We start from the raw sequence: 26,108 nt of genomic DNA on the forward strand, positions 1-26,108 counted from the left end.
GAGCCATCCATACGCTGCGGCTATGCGTATCTTCGTACGCGTAATTAGCGGCAAAACGTCCGCCTCGCTCGGAGGACGAAAAATTTACCATGCGAATTGGATTCCTTTGATGCGACAAAGAAATTATAATTCGTAGTGTCACGTGATTCGAAACGGAATTTCAAACGTAACGATAATAATATTCGTTGTATGGTAAGTCCTCAATAGGGAGGTGATATTTCGAGTATTATCGATAATTGATTGTAATTCTAATTTGAATTTTTATGGATGAACGATCTCAAGATGATACATGTTTAAAAAAGTTCAGTGAATTGTTGATATTTCGATTGGAAAGATGTGCAATAATGATGGGCGAATAATTTGTTAATTGTAATTCACGGTGTCGCGTGAAACGTAACGATAATAATATTCTTTGTATAGTAAATTGATTTACTCCTCAATGGGGTAATGAGGTAATGTTTTGAGATGTATTATCGATAATTATTGTAATTCTAACTTGATTGCATCGAATTTTAATTAAGGAAAGTTCAATGAATCGTTATTTCGATGTACGATAGAATTTTTACGACGTTGACGATAGACCGGATTCATTGCTGGATTATTCCGATAAATACCGAAAAACCGCGAACAAATGTATCACGGGTATATTTAATCCAAAATCGACGTAAGAATGAAAAAAAAAAAGGAAAAGCAAAATTCTTGCAACACCAATTTATACTCCCTTAACATAACTTCAACCCTCGATCCCTTAATCCTATCCCCTTGTTCACCCTCCTCCCCCCATGTTGAATATGTAACAGATATAACGTGTAACACTCAAAGCCCATCTATCGACATCGTGCTGATAAACCAGCGCGATAACTCCTTATTCCTTCACTCGCTCTTCCACTTCCCCGACCACATTTCCATTCATCACGTTGAAACTGTAAAAACAGGTATAAAAATATTTCCCGCTCAACTCCACCCCCTCCTGCCAAAAATATACCACGTCCAATCTCTTTTAAACGGTGTAAAATTAATTAGCCGATAACTTGAGCCAACCTCTGCCATAAGGGTAAATTATTTCGTCGGTTGGACGACAGGCCTGCACGAGTCCAGTGTACACGTAACCCATTTGGCGGCCTCGTGCACACGTACGACGAGTACACGTACAGTATACGGCGATGTGAAAGGGCCTTGTGTATCCTACTGTATGGATGTCCAGTGGGCAAATACACGCTAGGTCGAGCACGAAGGCAGCAGAAACTGTCGTGTCATTACTCTGTCGCGAGTCCTCCTCGTGCACGGGGCTCGCTCTCGTGTACGAGATCGTGGACGGCATTCGCTTCGTTATCGAAAGGGCGTGGTGTAGTATCGTGATCGATTTTAACGCTATCCGGTCAATGACAGACCGATATACACACCGCTGTACGCTTGCACGTACGTACGCGGGTTTGTATTTTCGATAACGAAGTTTCGACGTGCGGCTTGTTATTAGACCGGCCCCCCATAAAATCTGTTTGATTTACCCGTCGATATTTGTTTCCACCCTTTACTGTAATAAACGCGACGATTGTTTGCCGAATTAATAATGGACGCATTAACGGGACGTTCTTCGTTTCGATAATTATACCCCCCGATATGATCGGGCAAATTTCCGGTCTGTCTTTCTAATTCGATTCGATATTTTGATTTTTGTAGTGACGAGCAAAGTTTTTCGTTTTAAGGAAATACGGTTATGATCCTTTGAAATGTATTAATTAAGACGAATAAATATCTTGAACGTTTATAACTGTTGGTAGTAGTAATTTTCTTTCTTTTTTCGTCACAGATGAATGGTTAAGGAAATCTTAACCCTTTGATCGTGGAACCGAGTTAGAATTGTGTGCCAATTAATAAATATCTTGTATTGAACGTTTATAGGTTTTCTTCACGGATGGGTGATTAAGAAAAGTTATGTGTATTTTTGTTTTTAAATATTCAAAGAAAAGAAACGCGTCGATTGAATTTAAGGGATTACGAGTTTTGAAAGAAAAAAGAAGAAAAAGTTGCAAAATTCGTTGTAAAAAAACCAATGCACGGAATTAAATCAAAGGGAAATAAAACGTGTAACAGGTTTAACTTGTTCATACGTGTATTCCTCCTCGCACGCCCTTCCTCGAAACGTTGTTAAAATACTATTAATTCGGGCGTTATTACAAAAGTAAATGAATAATCCTTGCTCGCGTGCGGAACGTATTACGTTGCAAGTAGTCAAGGGCCAACGCTGAACCGCCGCGCCTGACCATTACGGACTTTTTACTACTCAAGTTCTTGCTGCGTTCCGCTACTAGATATTACGTAACGATGCTCCGTGAGATTTTATAACTGGTTTACAACAGCTATTAAAAGCTAGATTATAAAAAATGTAAATCGTTCAAATTAAAATTTTAAAATGATGAAATGTATAATATAAGAAAATGATATCGATATTAATACTGTACTGCGCGTCGAATGTTAAATTAATCTACTTTCGAAGAAAGAAATCGGATATTACTATTAGTGTATGTAGAGTATTGAATAGGAAAAATTAAATTATAAAAAAAGTCTATAAAATCTTAATTTCAATAATTCTAAAAGAAACCAAATAAATTCTTCTTTGCGCGTTCGTTATTATTAAATTATACGGGTAAAATCGAAAATAAATAAATAAATTTCGAATAAAATAATTTCTTTTCTTTTTCGCTCGAAAGTTACGCAAATATCGATGGATAAAATGTGTAAGTTAAATCGGTTCAATATTATCACGAAGGTGTAATTGATCACCCGTTGCTAATAACTCGAAAGCGTCGTTCCACGTCGCCAGGAATTATTTCCAGGGATAACGAGTCGGCCTTAAACACGCGACTAATTTTAAACGATCCATTAAATGCATTTGTTGACAACCGATCATCTGGTTTACGAAACGAATTTTCAAATCGAGAACGCAATTCACAACTCGCTCGCGCCACAGCTAATCACGATGACCGTCGTTTACCAAACGAAACAGGACTCGATCTCCGTTTCCAGCTCGAACGATTATTAACAATTAATAATTCGCCTCCGATATTTGCGTGATGCGACATCCACGCTGGAAAAAGATCGAAGATATCGATCGAAATTTATAAAAAAAAAAAAAGAAGAAGAAGAAGAGGGAAAATAAAAAGTGACATTAAAAATAATTCCCAATAATAAAATCTTCAGAAGTTGATAAAATTTTGTGGTATTTCTCGTAGAGTTAATTAAACACACTTTTAGAAGGAAGAATTGCAAAGTCGACAACTCTCGATCGGATTCTCCACAATCATTCAGAAGTTTTAAAATTATCGTTAGACCCACTCCGCCAAACTTTCCACAAAAGCGATCGTTTACATTTCACTCTCGAAGCTTCCCTCCTTGCCAAAAATTCCGCGAAACGACATTTCATTCGTTCGAAAAGCCAATTCCAAATAACAGGAATAATTGACTCTTCCTCGACGTAAAGTAAAAAGAAAAGAGAAAGTCTCGCCTCTCCCTCGATAATTTTCACAGAAAGAGTATAATCGCGGAAGGTGGTGTTTCGTGGCGGCATAATTGATTCCGTGGCGCATTCCATTAAACGCGACACGCCTCGAATTATTATTCTAATTAATATACGGCGTCCGATACGCGCGTATTAGCTCGCGACTGTTGCTCCATTAAACGCGACGCCTAGGCCGGATTTAAATTTCAAATCGGCCACCCGGGATCGCCTCTTCCAAATCGATCCAGCCCCTTTCCACAGATTTTCGTTTATTAAAAATTGCGGAGGAGGAGAGTTTTTTCACGAGATTGCATTGCACGCCCTCGAATTAACGAATTGCGAATTGAGAATCGCCCCCAACGGGTGAAGTGAGTTCTTTTTTTTCATGTTTTTTTTTATCACGTTTATAATTGTTTGTATCACGCATTTCCTCTTTGTCAATTTATGAATCTTCGAATTGTGTATTACAAATATCGTGCGTGTGGAAGAATAATCGGTAAGCAAACGTGATATTTTTAAAAATTTGTACAATCTTTAATTGTATCGTTGAAATTCCGTGAAAAATAAGTTTGCGTTAAGAGCGCTTGATGCAACTATTATCAACGTTTCAAGACGAGTTCACTTTTAATTCCTTTTCGAAAGGTATCATCGATATATATATTTATACCAGTGAAAAATTTAACAGTTACGAGTAAAGTTACTTCGATAATTTATTGCTCGAAGCACGATAATAATTGCAAATAATTATTTAATGGCCGAGATTATAGGAGAAGAATCGACTGATAACAGCTACGAATAATATAAATGTTATTCAAGCGTTTTAATGAGCGATTACTTGAAGTGATTTACTTTTTCAATAGGTTAATGCCCATTGACAACTCTTTGATTCTTATAATAATCTCTTAGAGGACGGACATTATCGAATGAATGAAATAATTAAAGATGGAAGAAATTTCCATTCGAAGGGCAGGAAAAAGGCTTTAAAACCGACGTGACAATCGAGAAACCGAGTCAAGTCTTAACCCCGTATCGAGCACTTGGATCCTCTTTATCCGGAATTCGAGTTTCCACGCTAGGTCTGACAGGAAGTTGCTGGTCCGCAAAACGCACAACGAAATCGTAAGCCGCTTAAAGACTTAACGGGCGAAAATTCAACCGCAGCCACCGCGAAATTCACCCGTTTTTCTTTTTCCCTCGTACGAGTTGGAAGCGAAATAAAAAATAATAACCTTGTAGCGCGCGTGGGAAGAAGATAGGCGAGTGGAATTTTCGTTGACCGAAAGAGAATGAACAGAAGCGATTCGATCGAAAGATCGACTTTTTTTCGAATTCGAGTAAATCGCTGAATTCCAATCAAACTTTCTGAAAACTTTCTGAACAGTTGTGGATACAGAAATTTGACAGCAACGAAATTTCGAAGATTGAATTTTAAAAATACAGTTTTAAAAATAATTACAAACGTAGAAAAAGTAGAATCGAAAGAAAAATTGGAAAACCTTTTCAACGAAACTTTTCACCGAATGTAATACTACTTACGAACGAGAGTATATATATCCTGAGAGAAAGAGCTCGTAATAGGGGTATGTACAAGTACCATAAATAACAGAGAGAACAGCCAACTTTGGATCTCGTTCGTCTCATAATAGTACCTGTTGCGACGTACATTTTATTCCTTCAAAATGTCTGACTGAATACATAGCAAAAAAAAAAAAAAAAATAAAATAAAATAAAACCAACACGCAACATAATATATAATTAATCTCCAAGAGAACGATGGAGAAGCGAGAGAACGAGAGAATTTCGACTCGTAATAAAACAAAGAGAAATATCGACGGATTTCGGATGGAAAGATTCAAATATTGGATAATCGATTTCGATATATCGCGGACGAATATACCATCGCTCGTGTAAGAATCGTTGGCGCGATCGTGTTTCGTGAGAATCTAATCTCTGCTTTGCGGAAGACGAGAACTCGATGGAACGCGACACGCACGCTCCGTTTCCGGGGAGGAGAGAAACAGGAGACTCTCGAACGTCACGGAACGTTTCTCTCTCTCTTCCTCTCTCTGGCTTTATATATTATGCGGGACGTTTGATGTCACAAACGGAGAGAATTCTCATTTTTCTTCTCATTTTGCGTGGAATATCGAATACCAGTGTCGGATATTAAGATGATGTCCTTTTGCGTGAGAGAATAGATTCCTCTCGGAGAAAAGAAGAAGTCGTGTTGAAGTCGAAAATTGATCTGTTTACGTTTTTATTAATAAATATATATTTTTTCATTTATTTCATTTTTCTTGATGGATGAATAATGAAATATTTTTGTATTTCTCCTTTTTTCCTCTCTCTTTTTTTGTGGATAAACTGTTTTCATTTTTGAGTGCGAGTATCAAATATGTATACGTATAAGAAATTGTGAAAGAAATTGAAATTTTTTAAATATTCGTGAATAAAAGTTCAAGAGAATTAGTGATAAAGAAAAATTAAAGAAAAAATTGAAATGATTAAAGGAAAAAAACATCTCTTCTTCGATGTTGTCCAAAAATTATTTGTCATACTGATTTTGTACAATATAAAAAAAAAATAATAATAATAAAAATGTAAATAAGAAAATCTTAATCTCTCTTTAAAACGTATAAAAATTTTCGAAACGAAAAATTAAACAAGCAACATTCATAAAGAATCTGCATTTACATGACGATGATGCATGACTGACAAACGTGTTAAATTGCACTCTCTAATTCAAAAAAAAAAAAAAAAATCTCCACTTAAATAAAAAAGTTGAAGAAAAATTGGACAGCGAGATCAAGGAAGCAACCGTCTCCTTTGAAATTTCCATCGTAGAAAAATAGAAGAAAGGTGAAAGCGTTATTCTAACCCGCACGAAGCCGCGGGGAGTCGTCTCGAAAAAAGAGGGAAGGAAGAAATAACGCGAGGATACCACGTTGCGGCAAGAAAAGTAATATCTAATTAAACGAAGGGTTTGAAACCCGGCAATTTGCGTGAAGAGGCGAACGAACAATCGGATAGAAACGTATCTCGAAAAATTCTCGATAAGAGAATCTCTGTTCCTTCTCGAGCACTTCCCATTTCATCACTCTCTTCCTTTTCGTATCGGAAAATCGATAGCGCGCGAGTGTTATAACAAATTAAGCGTGATCGTATGATCTATTCGTTTGTATTCAAATTTATATTACGCGTAGAATTTTTTCAAAAGTTATTTTGTTTCGAACAACGACTCACAGGTCGATGATACAGGAATATATTCGAATTTGAATTTCTGGCGGAATCGATGGGAAGGTACTTTGATTTTCCAACGAGAGACGAGCCAGATAGACCAATAACAGCTCATCCTTCTCCAAATCGAGAGAATACCTCTCATACCGTTAACTTTCTTAATTTCCAATTTCCGCGTCCAAAAATCTTCGACTTTTCACCTAAGACAATTACAACAATAATCGAAATAATTTCGAACTTCACTCGTTACAACAAAACTTCCTATCTCAAGATTCTTCATAGAACAAGACCTAGCACCTAATACAATTACAACACCAAACAATAATCGAAACAATTTCTACTCGTAAGAAAACAAAATTTCCTCGATCCTATCTCAATATCCAAGATTCGTGTATCTGCCAAACTTCTTCGTTCCCAGGAAGCCCAATGTAACAGAAAAGAGCTGTCGTCTCGATTCTAGCCGATTATTGCCGGGAAATTGAGGCGTATCCGATGAAAAGGAGGAGGCCATGTCGCGAAAGAATACCAAGAATTTTCCACCATGGAAACTTGGCCCACGATACAACACGGGACAACGTTATTCTTGGCGAAACTTTCCCTGTATTTGAATTTCAAACTTCTGACTCTGTCCCAGAGTGGTGAGAGATGGATGGATAGACAGAGAGGGGGAATAGTAGGAAGCAGAGAAAAAATTCCGGGGACGAAGCTGCGTCGGATAGTTCGAATTGAAACACGGGCCTGGATACACATTGGCCGGGAATATTTTGTTGGGATTCCGCCGACTTCTGGCGAATCCCTTTTCGTCCCGAATACCGCGTAACTTGGGCGCTGAAATTTGTCTCATATTTCGCCGATACGGAACAGTCTTATCGAAGGGAGATGTTTGCCCTGAACATCAGCTTTCCTTCCTCCAGTATAGTTTATAGTTTATTGCTGAGAATATTCAGGATGGAGAGTATTATATCCTGTTTTTTCCTCTTCGTTTGATTTAATTTTAACCGGTTATTGAGTCGTTTAATTGAGTTTAAGTCGGGTTGTATTATAATAAAATACATAATAAAATAAAAATTAAAATTGTACGAAAAGGCTTTAATTTGCGAAAAATTATTTTAGCATACAAATTTATGTATGAAATTTAGAATTTAATTATGTTAGTAATATTTAATAAATAATAAAACTTGAATTTTAATTAATTTATTGATTATAATATTTGGATTATTTGGATAACCTTTTAGAGATGCATTAAAATTATCTAAAGAATTTTTTTATATCGTTAGTTATATAAATTTTATTAATTAATATATATAATAATAATAATAGTTTATCCAATTTTATTTGCAGGTTGAATTTCAAATTGTAATTATAGGTTCAATACGTTAGTTCCTTTTAGTTTTTAATATTATTAATTGAACTGCTTACTTTTTTAGAATTTCTAATTTTGATTCATGCTTTATGTTTAATATTTTTTTATGAGAATATCGATCGATGTTGCTAATTTTTATATCAGCCGAAGAGAATTATGCCAATTCACGGCGCTTCTAATAAAAATATTTCTATGCAAACTCTGCGCTCAGAAACAAATCTTCAAACTTCAAAATCCTTCGTCTTCTTCCCTTAGATTGTTAAAACTTCCCAATCTAACCAACTAGAGAATAAATAATCGACTCATTTTTCGAGCCTCCCCTTCGAACCCTCGCAACGATTCCATCAACACAACTTGGACGCAATTCCACGAAAGAGACGGTGCGCAGACACAGTGCTAATGCACAGGGCGGAGGCCATACGGCGAAGAACACATTTTTCAGATTCCACGTTTATTGCCGCAGCTTTATGATACCTTATGATACGTGTACACACACGTACCTTCCTCCTTCTTTTCCCACCGATCGAGGCGTGTGCAATTCGCGTTCCAATCGCGCTCCAAATTCCACTCCTCGTTGTCCGCCCATAAATTACGCGATCGAGCTCGCCACTTTCCAGATATAGTGCTAATGTGTTGGAATATAGGCGTCGCAGCGTGAGAAGAGAATCGTTCCATTTTCTAATATTGTGCAAGTGCAAGTATCGATGGTTATTTTTATTTTGTTTCTAACCAACTACTTCTGACGTATCCTTTCTTCTAGTATTACAGTATAGTATTATCTAGTATTATATACTTGTATCTTCTCTCTTTCATCCTGATATTGCAGTAATATAAATTCTTATCTGGAATATCCCTTTCTTTCGCCTTTATCATCCGGTGTACGCTTGCTGCGTTTGTCCAATTCCTTCGCCTATCTTCTTTCTTTTATCTTAACATTATACTAATGTAAAATTCTTATCTGGTGTATTCCTACTTCCATTCTTCCTTCTTCATTCTTGTCCAGCATTGAACTAAATTTGTTTTTTCGTCTTACTTCATTTTTTATCGAACGATTGCATCAATGTAAATTTTCGTCTAATATTTTATGTAACTTTTTGCTCGATGTAAATCCATACCCAATCTTTTCTTTTATCTACACTGTTTAATATAAATCCCTGTCAAACGCAGATGATCTTCTCTTCTTTTTCTCCTTTCCGAGCATCTCGTCGATTCCTGTTTTATATCCCGTTCGATGTTTTCATCGTGCGCGAAATTAAACGATGAACAAACAAGAATTCAAGATTCATGCGCGTTTTTCTATCTATTTCATTCGTTTCGTATTCTATTTCACACGCGCGCCATGTATCTCAATCATCTAATATTCAACTAACATCTAATATTCAAGAAACGAGGGGAGGTTCGAGGGAAAAAAGGTTCGATTCTCTCGTCACTTTATTTCGATACGTGGACTCGTGAAATATTGCCGCCTCCCCGTCGCTTATGGATGTCTCGAAAAATACGAACGTGCAATTTCACGACGCTCGTTCAGATAGCGGATATTTATTGCCGTCCCTATTATTGGAATTTTTGCGGCGGCGTTAGTTAACTGTAACGAGAAGGTGAGAAACGTAACTCGCGTTTGAGAGTTGGCAATGAGAAATGGCAATATCGCGCTCGTTCTTCGCTATTCTAGATTAACTTAGAGGATAATTTAGAAAGGTCTCCTTTCGAAGGAGGGAAATAATCAGGCGTGGATCGCAAGAGCACAATTTATAAATTTCCTCGAATACGTGTTTCCGTTTTCTCCACGATTTCTAATTTCAAACAAAAATAATAAAATAATTATACCGAACGTGTATGCGAAAGGAGAGTCGAACGTGTGGAATACATTTTGTCGAATTTCGAAAATCCTCGTTTAATATATTAAAAAAAAATATTTATTAATCACTCTGATATTTGTTCCCTCAATTAATATCCTGATAACTCTTTCTTCGATTCGATGGAAATAACGAAATGAATGTGTATGAGAAAATATTTATTAATCACGATTATCAAAAAAATAAAACTTTCACGTTTGTTCCACGATTTCAATTAATATCCTGATATTTTTTTGTTCAATTCGATAGAAACATATAAACGTATCTTTATTCTCTAAAATCCTCTAAAACTCTACTCTCACATTTGTTCCACGATTTCGTCAATTAATATCCTGATATTTCTTTCTTCGATTCGATGGAAATAACGAAACATATAAACGTATCTTTATTATCTAAAATCCTCTAAAACTCTACTCTCGCATTTGTTCCACGATTTCGTCAATTAATATCCTGATATTTTTTTCTTCGATTCGATGGAAATAACGAAACAAGCGTATCTTAATCGAGGCACGTTCAATGCGGGTTGAAACGCAGAAGAGGGAAACGGCGGTTGGAGAAAATATGATCTATTCGGGCCGTTTGTCGGCAACGGGTTACCTATTTGTCCGTTTCCGGAATAATGCCACGTTAGTTCTGCTCGGCAAACCGTAAGCTCAGCGATTAGTTTCCGTGGAATTATTCCAAGCATATATTCGCGCTCCCGATTATTATTTCGATCGAGAACGAGTGCGGACGAGACGAAACAAAGGGACACAAAGAAAATATATGATGTATTAATGCGTCCAATGTGTTGAACGTTGAAAGCCAGCATTGAAAACGATCGAATTAATTTCAACAATACGCTTGAATATTATAATATTTGGATGAATCGATGGTTGAAAAATTAGTTCCCGGTGGAAAAGTGTATGCTACAACGTATGGAGGAAAGAAATATATAATATATGTAATTCATCTTTCAAAATGAATCGAATTTATTAAAACTCATAATTGAAAAAAATTTACTTTACGGGCGAAATTCAGAGTGGAGAGAATTAACGCTACAATCGATCAACGTATGAAAAATTCACTGAGACTGGAACTCTTGAAAAAAATAAAAGAGAGTTCATGGTTGAATTTACTATAGACGAAAGGATTAATGTTACAATCGACTCGAAGTTTAAACTCAAAAAGAAAGAAATTCATAATTATCTCAAACTTTCATCCATCTATCTACTAAGCCATCGTTAATCCATAGAATTGGTAAGGATTTAACGTTACAGTTCGAGCAATGGAACAACCATCGTATCGCAAATAAAGAATAAAATAATTTCTAGGATAGAATTTTTAAAACTTCGTTGTTATCGACTGATGATAAATGCACACATTGGCGCATGGGTATCGCGTTCATCATCGTTACGTCGTCGTCGTCGTCGTCGTCGTCGTCGTCGTCGTCGTCGTCGTCGTCGTCGTCCGAAAGATTCGAAGGTTGAAACGAGATCCGTACTCGAGACACAAGGCACAAAAGGATTGGGCACGCGAAACTTTGAAATATTTCAACGGGAAAAAGCGCAAGTACTAAACAAGATCCGCCGAGATTCCCGTCGCATCAAAAAGTCGGGCTCACTTTAAAAAATGCATTTTCTGTGTACATCTGCCGTGACTTCCCTCCACGATTCCCTTTTCCACGCGGCGCCCCTAGTTGAATTCGTTATATGGCATAATGTAACTCCATGAAATACCTTGTACACGCGTGACATTTTATTCAGAAACCAAGATACGAAGATGCACATTTCCACGGCAATTTGTTTTCATTTCGTATTTTCATAGAGGGAGATTCATAATGGGATCGAGACATAACGATCTTTGGTCTCGAAGAGACCATTGGAGAATTTGTCATCAAGACAAATGGACGAGGGTTAAGAGAGCGTTCTTCTTTCATCCGATTGAGAATAATTTTTAATGATTATCGGAAAATTCGATTAAAATTCACAGTTATCACGGTTTTCGGTTTAATTGGCTTTAATATCGAATGTAAACTTTTCAAAATGATATTCTTTCATTTTACAAATTTATATAGAATAGAATGTTGAAAACAGAATTATTGGAGAAACTTTGAAATCAAGTTGTACGCACGGTGTATGTATCGGTATTTTTGTATTTGTCTTTATGAATCTTTTACATTCGTGTTTCATTATTGAAAACGATTGTTACTGCTACAATTATCGCAAAACATTTTACAAAATAAAGAGCCATACCATTAACTCTGGACAAAATGAAACTTGGCGTTTCTTTATTTCTATTCGAGTGAAAATGCAATTATATAACCGTGTTACAAAATGTAAATGTGTAAGGGATACGGATATCCCTTTGAACCCCTATTCATCTCTAATATTTTCTTCCAATTAGAAAAATAATAACGTTTATATTGTATACAAATTTATCTCATCCAATGAGTTTCTCACATTACACGTAAAATTATTACATCCTAAACGTCAAAAACGTTACGAATTGATCCATCATCATTTCACGTTAATACACGCGTCCATAGTCGACAATCGTAATTACCTCCAGCAATGAGAAGATTAAAAGAAAAAGTGTCAATGACATTACTTGATTATAATTAATCCCAGTCAAATTAATATAAATATAAATCTATTAAAAAAAGTTGCAAATTGACGTTATTTTAATACACGTGCCTGCAAACACGAATATTCGATATTAAATCGTAATTATCGTGCAGAGCCAGCTTCCTTTGCCGATCATCGCAACTTTCGCCAGGATGGAAAAGAGAAAGAAGAAGAAAAAGGAAACAGATGAAATCAAAGGTATTGAAAATTACCAGTATTAAAACAAACAGTTAACTAGAATTACAGCCGATATCGCGGCCACCGTGTGCAAAATCTGTTATCCACGAGTCGATAACAACGCGATATCCCAAATTTATCGACAATAATCGTCACCGCCCGTTTGCACGAAATCCGTGTCCCCAATTTCCCCTGTTACCGTTTACTTAATAATTTATTTAATTAAACGCGTGCAACGCGGTTGTTAATCGACACGGAGGATCGAATCATTCTTCATGGGGAGGGGGTTGAAAGGGGCCAGTCTCTCGATTAGAGAGGGTTTATGATGGCCAGAGTGATATAGGATGGTCGTGAAATCGGTCGAACGATTGAAATTTACGCGTCTGAACGTGTGGAAATTGAGATAAATTCGATAAGATATGGGTTAGAAACAATGGGATAGGGCGTAGCGACGTTACGAGATTACTTGCGTGTTATCGTTAAATATGGTTTGGATTCTATCCCCTTTTTGGGGAAGAGGGGATAGTTTTTCGCGTGTAATAATGTACGTGTAATTCTAATTCGCGTATATTTTCGTTCGACACACTCTGTTTCTTTTCACAAATATTCCAGACACGAGTACGGTTCTACGGTCGACTGGAAATTTTACACGAATTTCCACGTCGATGGTTCGACGCGAAACACTTTATTGTTCCTCACGAATCCACGAGCAATATTCCTCTCCTCTCTCCCTTCCCTCTTTCATCACCTCTTGCGTCTCGTTCCACGCGTATAGCTACATTAGCACATTGATGGACCGCCATTTTGGAGTCAATTTTCGCATTCAAGAGCGAAGCTTAAATGCGAGTCTTATCTATTTTCTTTAAGCACGCGATTCGTGAATAAGTTAACAAGTGGATGCAAGATAGATCCCAAATCTATAAACATCGTTTCACCCAGAAAGAAGGAGAGATATTTGCAAAAAAGAAGAATAGGCGAACGTTTCCTAAAATTATAACATTCAAACTGCGACTTTCTTCTGTTTCTTCATTTCTCGTACCAGCAAATGGAATCTCATCGGGAGACGGAATTATCAAGAAAACAAACAACTTCCTTTCTTTCCCTTCGTTTTATTTCAAGATTTCCAAGAAGAGAATCGAACGAGAGGAAGAAAGCTAAAATTCTTCCTCCCTCCGGTCCTTTTTAAAACTTGCGCGCGAGAAGAATAATTAAAAGACAGCAGAGAAGAAACAATTCGTCTCGTGCAAAAGCTATATCGAACTTTTTCTTTTCTTTTTTCTTTAACCTCGATATAACCCTGATTCGTATTCTTCTCCTCATCCATTGTCATTTCTCCTTCGCTTCCCTCCCATATCTCCTCTCTTGCCAAGATGGATCAAGTTCTCAAAGGGTTCCGATCTCATGGTTTCGATCCTCCTTGATCCAAAAGTTTCGATTCCTTTCCACAAAAAGGGAAAGAAAGGAAGAAAGAAAGGAAGGAAGAATTCTCTCTCGATAATTGGAGAAAAAAATGTACGACCACAGGGAGAGAAATTTCGGTTAACGAACGTATAAATACGGTTTTCTTTTTTTCTCTCTCTCTCTCTTATCTCTCCATTTTTCTTTCTTTCTTTTTTTTTTCTACTTTCTTTCGTTCCCTCTTCGCGCCCAACTTTTAACGACGGAACTTTATACCTCGATTCTTGTTAACGATTTGTAATCGATCGAGAGAGGGAGGATGAAAGTTCGACAGTTTTCTCTAGACTTCGAATCGTGGAAACTGGTTTTAGGGAAACGTTATCGAGAATGATTGGAGGGAACGATTGGAGGAACGATAGGTGGTTTCGAGGGGATTTGTTTCCTTTTTGTGGACGGTAATTCATCCTGGATAGTTTAGAGAGGATAGAGAGGTTTCAAGGCAGAGAGACAAGCCAAGTTTTTGAAAAAAGAAATTTCCCTCCCATGGATTATTTCTCGTTTTCTGAGCTCGATGATCAAAGTTTTGAATTTTTCCGTTAAAATTACAAATTGCGATAAAGAAAAAAAAATGATTTTTTTGTGGCTCGTTTCCATCCGGGACCAACGATCGGTCGCCGTTCGAATCGAAAAAATGGAAAAATGAAAATTTGAATCGCGCCATTCATAATCGACGCGCAGAATCCTATAAACTCGGCCTGCGTGGATCTGCAATTGATTGATTCGAAAATGTTATGGCCTGTGCGGATGACAGCTCGATAATGAGTTTGTCAGTGAACGACAAGCCCGAGTTGCTCGCGACTCGATATATCGGCGAATTATTATTATTTCTTTTTTTTCTCTCTCTCTTTTTCAACCCCTTATAAACAATGCGCAAATTCGGACCAAGGAAATAATCCCTCGTTATCGATTCTGTCGGAACGAGAATAGAAAAAAGAAGAGAAAGAAGAAGAGAAACGGAAAAATAAATATATAATTGTCTCTCTCTTTCGTTATCGATCTAATCCCACTCGATATAAAAACGAATAATTCCTCGTTATCCTAATAAATATACCTACGCTGAAACAAACTATTAAGAATAATAATGGAAAAAAGAAGAAGAAGAAGAAGGAACGAAATCATGAAAAGAACGTAACCCATCACCAAGAAAATACGTCCGCTTCATCGATCTTAAGGAAGGATATTTTGAAGAGAAAATTGAAAATATGAAGAAGAGGTTGAAGGTGGATGAGGAAAGAAAGGGAGTGGAGAAAAGGACTCTCTCCCTCCTCCCTCCATTTTCAGAATTTTCCTTTTTTATTATTTTCATTTTTTTTTTTTTCCCCCGACAACGACAAGGGGAACTCGACGTGCTTCAATATACTAAAAACCTTGCTTGTTTTTCATCCTTTGCCTGGTGGAAACTCTATTTAGAGGAGTCGCGTGCGCGATGCTACGCGTTGCATTCACGGGACACGTGTCCCTCCCCCTCCCCGTGTGTTTTGCATATTTCGAAGCGGAGCATTTGACTGATGAAAACATTTTTTTGTGTACACGACCGTGACGTACAATGCAACGTGCATGCAACCACCCGCTTTTCCGTTTCCATGGATGCACGTGAAAACGACGGAAAATCGACGCCGCTTTAATTACATTATCTCGAAAAAAAAAAAAAAAAGAAAGGAACGTTTTAACAGGCATTTAATCACCGGGGATAGAGGTAACCAATTTTTACCTCGTACGAAATTATTATGAATTTGATACGTACGTACATGTATGGAAACTGGAAAAGATCGTCGTGTCGTGGGACGCGTGATTTTTCTTCCCCCTCCTTTTAATAACTGGACTAGCAAACAAAATGATGAACCTTTTGTTCAAGATATCTAATATTATAATCGATTAATAAAGAGATCGAACGAATTATATGACACTTCTCCCTTTTCTCCAAGACATTTTTCACGAATCGAGCTGGTGAAGAAACAAAATTCCAAAGGAATTCCATTGTTCACGACCGTATTACCTTTCGTCTTAATCTTAAAAATCCACCCACTCGTAGGAGCGAAAAAGAGAAAAGGGAAATCTTGTTTAAAGATTAATAATAACGAGGGGATAGAATTAACGGGGAAAATAGGCTGTTGGATTAGCTGGGGATTATTCAGGGAAGGGGCATTCCCAGAATGCAACGTGGATGCATAGAATCTATGCAATAAACTGCGGAACCACCCGCTGGAAACGATTCGATTTTGCGCTCGTACGAGCGTGCCTTTCCCTCGCCTCTATAGGGATGTCACCATAACACGCGCCAATTATGTCTGCAAGATATTCCCCTCGTTCCACGGCGAGAACGGGGCGTCGTCGTCAACTCTCCACCGTGGCACGAATTCGCGAAAACAAATATTTGCCGGCCGATTGATCTTCGCTCGGTCTTGTCTCGTTTTATCGCGATGGAAACGAAATTAGTTTGAACTTGATTAGAGCTTTCTAGTATTAGTGACGAACGAAAGTTAGTGACGCGATAGGATGAGATAAGATTTTTGAAACAATTAGATCGGAGAACATTGAGAAGAATAATTATTGTTCTCGATCATCTCGAAGTATAATTATTTTGGTTCGATCTAGATATAGATCGAAGTAATAGCTTTTTTTTTTCTTTTTTTTTTTTTCGTTAGCCAATTTAATGGAACGAAATGGAACGAATTCGCTTTCATTACGGAATAATTCATAACAAATAATCCATAATTCCTTTTTCCGATGGAAAAATGGAAAAAAGAAAAACAGGAAACGAAATTTCGATTATATAAAAAAAATTATGAAATAGCTTTTAAAAAAATATACTGTATACTGTTTAATCGTGATACTTTGAAAAAAGGCATTTTGATAAAAAAAAGTATTATATATCCAACGCAGTTATTCCAACGCAGAAAGTACAAAAAAAGGAGAGAGAGAAAGAGAGAGAGAAAGTAACGTTATTAAAATTATATATCGTACACAATGAAATTTCTCCACTTATGAAAATCTGCATCTGTATGCGATCAAAATCGCGGATAAAAGTTAAATATTCTTCTCTCTTATGAATCGGTATAATCACTTTAAATAACGCGTGTACTTTCGTTAAACGCGATTTCGCAAGATTTTACAAGCGAGAAGTTTAAATCTCGACCGAAATTAAAAAAAAAAAAAAAAGAAACGAAAAAATGCTTGATTTAATTTATAAAACCGCTGTAACGGAGTTTCGTTATTGATTAACGTACGATATTATCTTTTGCTTTCTACAAAACGAAAGCCTCGCCTTGGACAACGTATCCTCTTCTTCCTCGAATCGAACGCTTTTGTTCCTTTATGTCGAATCCATTACTGCCTCGATGATTCGAAAATTGTTTCTTCCCCTCGACAAATCGTGATATGCAAAGTGGATCGAATCGAAGGGAATACATTACGCGTATATCACGTAAATATTATTACGCTTTCGACGTTAACATAATGGAATTTCTTCGATTAAGTTACGTTTAGTAACGCGATTTCCCACCTTTTCACAAAATATACGGTAAAAATATAGAGCGTAAAGCGTATAGAGAAATTTCGTTGAACTTGATTCGAGAGAAAAAAAAAAACACGTGATATCAGTTCTCCATTCAAGGTTTATCATCAAGGTGTACAAGCGAGTTAATTGAATTTCTACAGCATTTCAAACATTACTGTTGACTATTCAGAGACCGATACGAGCGAATTAACCCAGTCGATCGAGGCGTGTATAGCTTCGCAGACGGTATTCTCGGATAGAATACGTTAGCTGTTCGATCAAGATGTACACAGGGTGTTCCCAATATCATCCATGAAGGAATGATTTGGATGGATAACGCACTAGCGAAAATAATTTTCCTCCTAATTACGAAAAATATCCTCATTATCAAATATATTCATCCAAATTGGCTGATCTTTTACACGAAACAAAAATCTAACTATCGCATCGATGTACAAGCAAGAAAAAAATACCTCATTTCAAGTCGGAAAAAAATCGAATCTACGAAATGGGTTAAGCACGAAGGCTGCTGCACTGAGTCGATGCGACTAATTTGGAACGTGTCGATCGAAAATTTGGAGGAGGAGATTCGGTTTCGAAAATTACGTTAAAATCATGGTGTTATCGATTTCGTAACCGATTCTCGTGGCAATGCAATGGGAAGCAAGACCGCGAACGGCGTATTACCGCCGCGCGGATAATTCGTTGGTGAGAGTCGCGCAACTGGCGTATATTTCGTGGCGAGCCTCGAAATTAACGGACAGTGAGCGTAATTATTTCAATGGTCGCGGTGATGGTCGGTCCACCGTTCGACCTACATACCGGCAAAGCAACCGAGCTATCCTCCCAAACCCGTTAAATTAGCAATCGGCCTACTTACGACCTACCCACCCAATCACCATTCCCTCCTGCGACCTTACGTCACATCCTACGCGTTAATCTGCAACTCTGTTTCAAACAATTCGGCGACAGATTTCGGCGAGGATTCAATGGGAGAGATTCTCGTGGGATTGACGAATTTTTTCTCTTAATGATTGAAGGAAATTTGTAAATTTTCGTTTCAATATTATTCGTCGAGTGATTTAAAGCAACATGGTTAAAACATTATTGAATATATGATAGAAGGTGTGTCTATGGTCGAGCACGGAAGCACGGCTCCGATCTTAATTAAAAGTCCTAGTAACGGTGTAATAAAGATGTTTCGAGATAATTCACACCTGTGAACGTTTAAATAACCGAGTGATTCAAGTAGAGAATCAAAAATCCAATTCTTGTTAATTAACATCCGTGAAACGGATCCCTAAGAGTTATTACTTTCGATTAATAATAAGAAGCACGCATTTCGATATATTTCCGTATAAACGAAACTTCTAAAGGGGCAAAAGTGAACGAAACTATTTTAAACTTTAATATTCCATTTCTTCAATTTATTAAATGTCTGTCTTCCGAATTAAATATAACCCAAATCTAATCCAAATTCTAATTCTTCGATAAGGAACTACCAACTACGGTTTATAATTATTGTAGATTCACAGTAATAGAACAATCTCAATTATTCTGTACGAACAAAATTTCTAAAAGAGCGAAAATGAAGTGAAACTATTTCATCCATTTCTTCAGCAATTTACGTGTAAAATATATATCATAATTCTCGGGTAACAGCAATCGACTATAGTTTATAATTATTGTGGATACATTGAGTCGGTGGTAATAGAACAATCTCAATTATTCCGTATGAAAAAAATTTCTAAAAGAGCGATGAAATGAACTATTTCTTCCATAATCCATTTCTTCAGCAATTACGTGTAAAAATATATGCGATAATTCTCCGATAACAACCGATTACAGTTTACAATTATGGTATATACACGGCAACAGAGAAGAAATCTCGTTGTTGAGAAAGAGTTCAACTCTGTACGCATAATAACCTCGACTCCTTTTCCAAACATTATCCGGCGGTGTTCATTTTATCACGACACGGAACGCGTTAAGCCGTGTGGAATTTCGCGTGGATCTCTTTTTATTAGAAAAGCAAGAAAATTGAATGGAGGGGCATTTAAAGCAACACGCGGGAAGCTCGTGGGTGTTTGAAAAAAATAACCAGCGGTGGTATAAAGATTGGAAAGGAAAGTAAAAGCATATTGAAACGAGTCACCCCTTTCAACCGATATCGCGTATTTCTCAATTCAAAATGTTTTCACGCAGAGTCGCTCCCTCTAATGACTCTCATATAGGTCAGCTTTTATTAAACCGTGAAATCTTTCCTTTTTCCCCCTTTCTTTCTTTCTTTCTTCCTTCCTTTCCTTCTTTTCTTTTCTTTTCATTTCCTCTCCTTTTCTCTTTCTTTATTTATTCAACGGTGGAAAGGGTTGAATGGATGTTTCACTATCCCCCCCTCCCCTACACTTTGATCCCGCGGAATCACATTCCGTTTTATCAACGGTCGTAGATCCTTTTGCAAATTTTATTCCACGCGTATTCGAGGCGTGAACGAGAGAGCCGTTCTCCAGAACGGCTGTTCTCGCAGATTGAGGATGATCGAAGAAGATGCGATATAGGTTAACGAGGGATTAACGTGTATGTATAAAATTGAAGGAGAACGAGGCTTTCGAGCAAGCGTTTCGCTTCTACCGTATAAATATATTCGGATTATTTTTCGATCGTTAGAATTTCTAAATTTAAAACGTAAAATTTACGTGTTTCGTTTACAGAACGTTTTAACAACACGTATATAGAAGGTAACACGTAGAAGGTATCGCGAAACGCTTGATACGCGGAGAGTAGGATGGAGAACGAGGATGCATTTGAGAATCCGGGGTCATCTCGGGGAGAAGAGGGAAGCCGCATTGGTGGGTTAAGTGTGCCAGAGGCATTCGGTTGTCCACACTCAAAGGAAATGGAGAGTATGGCGGATCGACTCGAAATTCATTGATGGAACGTTCTCAAACGGGCGGCCAATAATCCGCGCGGCTCGTTTCCTCAAACGGACAAATGACATTTGGCACCGATACAATGTACCATTATCGTTGTACGTGCGCGAGCTCTCTCTTTTCTACTATCCTTTTCTCCCACGTTTTCTCCACCGGTTCAAGAGTTAAAGAAGTTAGAAGAGACATCGAGGGATCGAGGAAGAGAAATCCAAATTTTAAAATCCAAATTATCGAAAAGAAATTATAAGCCGTTTAATGATCACATCGACGTGTGAGATATTTTACGCAATGAAATTAAGACGAAATCATAGATCCATCTGTAAAATTATTGTAAAAAAAAAGAAAAAAATGTTTCGATAATCTGACGCGTATTCTTAGAAAAATCTATAAGAATAATATAATTCAACCAGCCCCGATTAAACAATCCCTCTAAAAATTCTCTCATTCTCGATCGAAAAAACGAAAATAACAGAAAGCAAGCTCGAAACGCGTGTGCAATGCTGCCGAGTTGAACGGGAAAGGACACGGTTCCACATCGCGGCGGACATTCGAAGGCATTTCCTGTGCGCGCCATCGACGAGCTTCCGCGCGCTCGAGACAATGGTCCGGCGAACAAAGGAAAAAACGAAAAAGCGGCGACCAACTGGGGGGAGGGGGGAGGAGGAGGAAAAAAAATAGGAAGCTGAGAGAGAGAGAGAGAGAGAGAGAGAGAGAGAAGAAGAAAGAGAAGAAATAACGCCGTGCCGCGTCGCCTCCCCTCGCCTCTCGGTGCAATCGGATGCAAATCAAACAAGAACGCACGGAATGGAAGTGTGAAGGGTGGAGAGGGAGGAAGGGACATCAAAGTGTCCGGCGGCGGAAGCGAGACACAGAGGAGGAAGAAGGAAAGGGAGAGGGAGAGAGATCGTGTCGTCTGGCGGACGAGTAGAGACCCTCCTTTCGGGCTGGAACATCGCGAAAAACTGGCGTTATTATTAAAAAAGTTGGGGCTTGTTATCTCGCCGGCATTCATCCATTAATTGCGCCGCGTCTCTCTCGCGGGGTTTGTTTCTCCGCGTCCAACCGCAATGGCCGAGACGACTACCGACGGTTAACCCGGGATCCTCTCGCGGTGCAAACCGATTAATAATTTCGCGTTGCTATGATATTGTCGGGCGATAGTCACCTGATCCCTCGAGACACTGTGCTCTGGAAACTGTTACGAAGGAAATGGAGTAACGAATATCCTTGGGGAGTAAGGTATATACGCGAGAGTTCTTCCCCCGTTCCCTAGAAATTGATATTTACTATTTTTGATTCGCTATTCCTTTTTTTAAAAGGAAGAAGAATGATCGTGGTTTGGTGAAAGATATTGTCAGATTTTAGGGAAAGTGGAAACGATATGCGAATTGATCGATTGATTTTCAAGTCTCAAAGAGATCTGAAACCTGTTCCTATCTAGTTAAAATTCTTCTGAAAACTTTTCTTTCGTCGCAATATATATAATTCTTTCGCGTTAAAGAAACATGGAACGTTCCAAATTTTTCTAGTGTTCCCTAGAAATTGATATTTACTATTTTTGATACGCCATTTCTTTTTCTACCAAGAAGGACGATCGTTGGTGAAAGATATTGTCAGATTTTAGGGAAACGATATGCGAATTGATCGATTGATTCTTAAATCTCGAAGAAATTTGAAACGCTTCTACCTACTTAAAAACTATCTTCTTAAAACTATCTCCTTTCGCCGCAGTATATAAATCTATCCCTGTGGAAAATTCTTTCGCATTAAAGAAGCATGGAACATTCCAAATCACTTTATCCCCTACGAGAGAAAAAGCTTCGAAAACCACGCCTTTCACCGGGTCGAGAGGTCGTTCTCTTTCGATATCGACTGCCTCGACATCCCTAGCACCACTCTTCCCCAGTGAGAAACACCCCGCGAACGTTCCACATCTTCGAATAACCTCGTGGAATCTCGTTCGGTCCGCTCAATCCCTAATTAAATCGAAAGAAAAGAACGAAAGTCGAAAGAGTTTGAAAACGAAATCGCGAAAATAGTCTCGCGACACGTAATGGCGTGGATTAGAAATCGTGATTCGCGTATCCAGAGTTGACTCTGTCGCCCTTTTTCTCTTATAATTCCCTTCCAACGGCAGAATCGAATTTAATTACCGACGTGCAGATATTTACCCCTAGTGGACGGACTCCTAGCGGAGCTCGTTAAAAATTTAATTTTCCACGACACCGAGGCCCGTGTACAAACCAAAGGTCATTTCCAAACTGTGTACGAACCGGATGGAATTTATTTTAACCGGCGACTTGCCCCGATCGCAAACTCTCCTCCCCTGTTTTTCTTTCCGCCTCCATTTCTCGCTTACTTTTTATAAGAGCGGGTTGCAATATGAACGTATAGAGTGTTTTAAGAAAGTTGAGGATGGCCGGAGTTGGGGAATTTTTCATTCATTTATAAGGGGATAAAAGTCTTGGATATTGAAACTCCTCGTCTCTGAAACGCGATAGTTTGCCTTTTCGAACATTGTATCTTTCATCTTTCTTTTTTCGCGGTTTAAGTTATATTACTCGAGGTATGGGGGTGCAAGGTAGTAGTTTGAAAGTAGATGAAGAAAGTTCAAGGCTATACTTCCCCCGGTTTGTTCTACTTTGTCCGGGATGGAACAGGAAGCATTGAGATGCAAAACTTGAAAACATCTCTGTTAGATTGTTGAAACGATGAGATGTATTCTTGTAAAAGTTTTTTCAAAAAGATATACGTTTAATCGAATTTTCATATGATCCAATGGATCTTTCGTGATAATGAATTCCCCTTATCTTTGATTTCTTTGTTTACCGAAAACGAGTATTCTCCATTTTCCAAAATGGCTAGCAGCTCGAATCGACGATATTTCCAAGATCTTACGTTTGTCGTTCCCCGCGAAGTTGGAGGAAGTTCGAAACCGCTGAGTTCGATCGGCATTGGAAAGTTTCGCCGGTTGTTGACCGTCGCTCCCGAACAAATTTTCACGAATCTTATTCTTCCGCGTACCGATTCTGCTGACTCGTGGCAGGATCGGAAACAATTCCCATACGTTCGCAAATTTGCTCCTTGAAATTTCCTCGAGATACTTTCGCAACTTTCTCCCGGATTTTCTTGCTTCCCAGTTTTCCACTTCCTAAAGTTAAAGAAATGTCAACGAAAAATACAAACTTCGCGATATCGTTCCTATTTCATACCGTGAATGTTATTTCAACAATGGTAATCACGATATTCCAATCGACAAATTTTCGTATATTTTACATTGACGAGAAATCGATCTCTTAAAAATTTCCAACTTTTTTAATCGTAATGAAAACTTCTCCGTATCATCGCATCAAGAAGTTTCTACCTTGATGAGAGGTAAATGCAGGAGAAAGAACTTTCAATCGATACTATACAACACAAGGAAAATATAGGAGTTCATCGACAATAAATTGATTCCTTGAAATTTGCATTTTCGATGAACAATTATTTGAATACTATCTCGAATTCTCTAATTCTCTCCACCGTTCTTTCTTTTAAAAATAAATGCACGAGAAAGAACGTTCAATCAATATGATATAATACAAGAAAAATTTAGGAGTTCATATCGACAATAAATTGATTAAAATTTGCATTTTCGATGAGCAATTATTCGACTACTATTTCGAACTCTAATTCTCTCCACTTTAAAAATAAATGCACGAGAGAGAACTATCGTATCAATCGATACGATACTATATAAGAAAAATATAAAAGTTGGTCGACAATAAATTGATTTCTTAAAATTTGCATTTTCGATCAACAATTAATTATTCGACTACTATTTCGAACTCTAATTCTTTTCTGCGCGTCTCTTTCGAAAAAAAAAAGCGCATCAGACGAAACTAAAAGCTTCCTTCCTCCTAATCAACGCGATATACCCTAACCTAACCTATCCACAACACTACCTTTCTACGTTTCTTCGATTTTTCAGGAACACGATCCTCACGGTCTGGCCCACGACCTTCCACTTACCTAAGCCGGGGCTAACGAGCAAAGACGGGGGATGTAACCCTTCGATTTTTCCGCTTGTACGGGCGACGGTGCCAGGATAATTGTGATTACGGTCTGGCTCGAGCCGGAAGAGGAGGGAAGAAAGGAAGGAGAAGAAGAAGAGGAGGAAAAAAAAAGAACGAGACACCGTGGTGGATACTCGTTTTTTCGGTCGTTACGAAATCGGTAATAGGAGCTGCAGCAATGGAATGCAAATGAAACCGTAACACGGGAGAAATGTAAATCCGACGTTGGTGCCAGGCCGAACTCGAGGGGGATCTCGTTACTTATAAGCACTTGTTACCCGCTGGTTACCACTTAATGGAATTAATGGCCGACGTTGGCGCACGAGAGCTCCCTGTTACCTAGCCAACGCGTTCACCTCTTGACCGTTCGAAAACGATGGACACGGGGATCGAGGAAATTCTTTTTTTTTATCTCTCTTCCAGACTCTGTTTAATTATTTATTTCGAATTCGTTGAATACGGCGTGAATGATTTTTAACGACATTTTGATCCAAGCGTCGATTGAAAAGATTCGAGAAATGTTTATATCTTTCAATTCAACAATTTGTTGGAGTACTTGAATATAATTACACACGATGATGAATTAAATAAATAAATCTGTCCGGTTTTGCTGTCTCGATTGTTTCAGCTTGAAGATATATAATACGAAATGTATTAAAAGATGAGGAAATATGGAGTTATATTTCATTATAATCGATCGATGTATATATATTTATATGTATTCCGCTGCGAAATAGAAGTTTCGTGCACACGTCTGACCACACGGTTGCATTCGCTACTACGTATTTTCAATATCCTTTCCAATATATTTCCACTTAATTTCGTATCGTATGTCGTTTCTCCTGTCAAAAAATTACCATGAATAAAAGTACTAACCGAAAAACCATAGCCGTAAATTCACAAAAATCGGGGAAAATCTCTTTACAAGAGAGCTAATAATAATTCTTCTTTCTCGAAGAAACTATCCTCGAAGATCTTGTCTTTCTCGAATTTCGCGCAATTTTACGAACTCGATCCTTCGCCTCTTCGATTCTTCCAAGTCTTTTTATACAGTTTCGTGGCGGACGGAGATGTCGTCGACGAAGAAATATCGATGAATCGTTCCTCGAATGAATCAATTAGATCGAGATTTATGTGATCCGGGGAGCAAACATCGGGCATCGACGTGAAAACTTGAAAAGTATTTCACCCCGTGGAAGCCATACACCACCGTCAAGAGTGGTAAATGAAGTACCCAACCGAATCCCGGAGGAGTCAACAAAGTTTCATTAAAGCGGAAGTAGAGCTCAAGCTGCTCCACCCTTCCTCCCTCATAAACGAGTATCCCTCATGTATGGAACTTAAATCGATTTTCCCTCCAATTCCCTCGCACACATCCCGCAAACTTTAATTCCCTTCGTCGCCAATTATTCCAACACACTTTTGTTTAAC

The 26,108-nt window shown here is 38.0% G+C and overlaps 1 long non-coding RNA gene across 1 annotated transcript in view; it reads left to right on the plus strand.

Moving 5' to 3' along the window:
• Positions 1-25,438, plus strand: part of LOC147657438 (uncharacterized) — a 64,802-nt gene extending 39,364 nt beyond the window's left edge. Inside the window, exon 3 of the long non-coding RNA XR_015292370.1 lies at positions 24,593-25,438. This is a non-coding gene — a long non-coding RNA (uncharacterized LOC147657438). The remainder of the gene's footprint in view (positions 1-24,592) is intronic.
• Positions 25,439-26,108: the final 670 nt, after the last annotated feature.

The sequence above is a fragment of the Apis florea genome, unplaced genomic scaffold, assembly GCF_048593485.1.
Source record: "Apis florea isolate Af1SG1 unplaced genomic scaffold, ASM4859348v1 contig_3158_pilon, whole genome shotgun sequence".
Classification (NCBI taxonomy): Eukaryota; Metazoa; Arthropoda; class Insecta; order Hymenoptera; family Apidae; genus Apis; species Apis florea.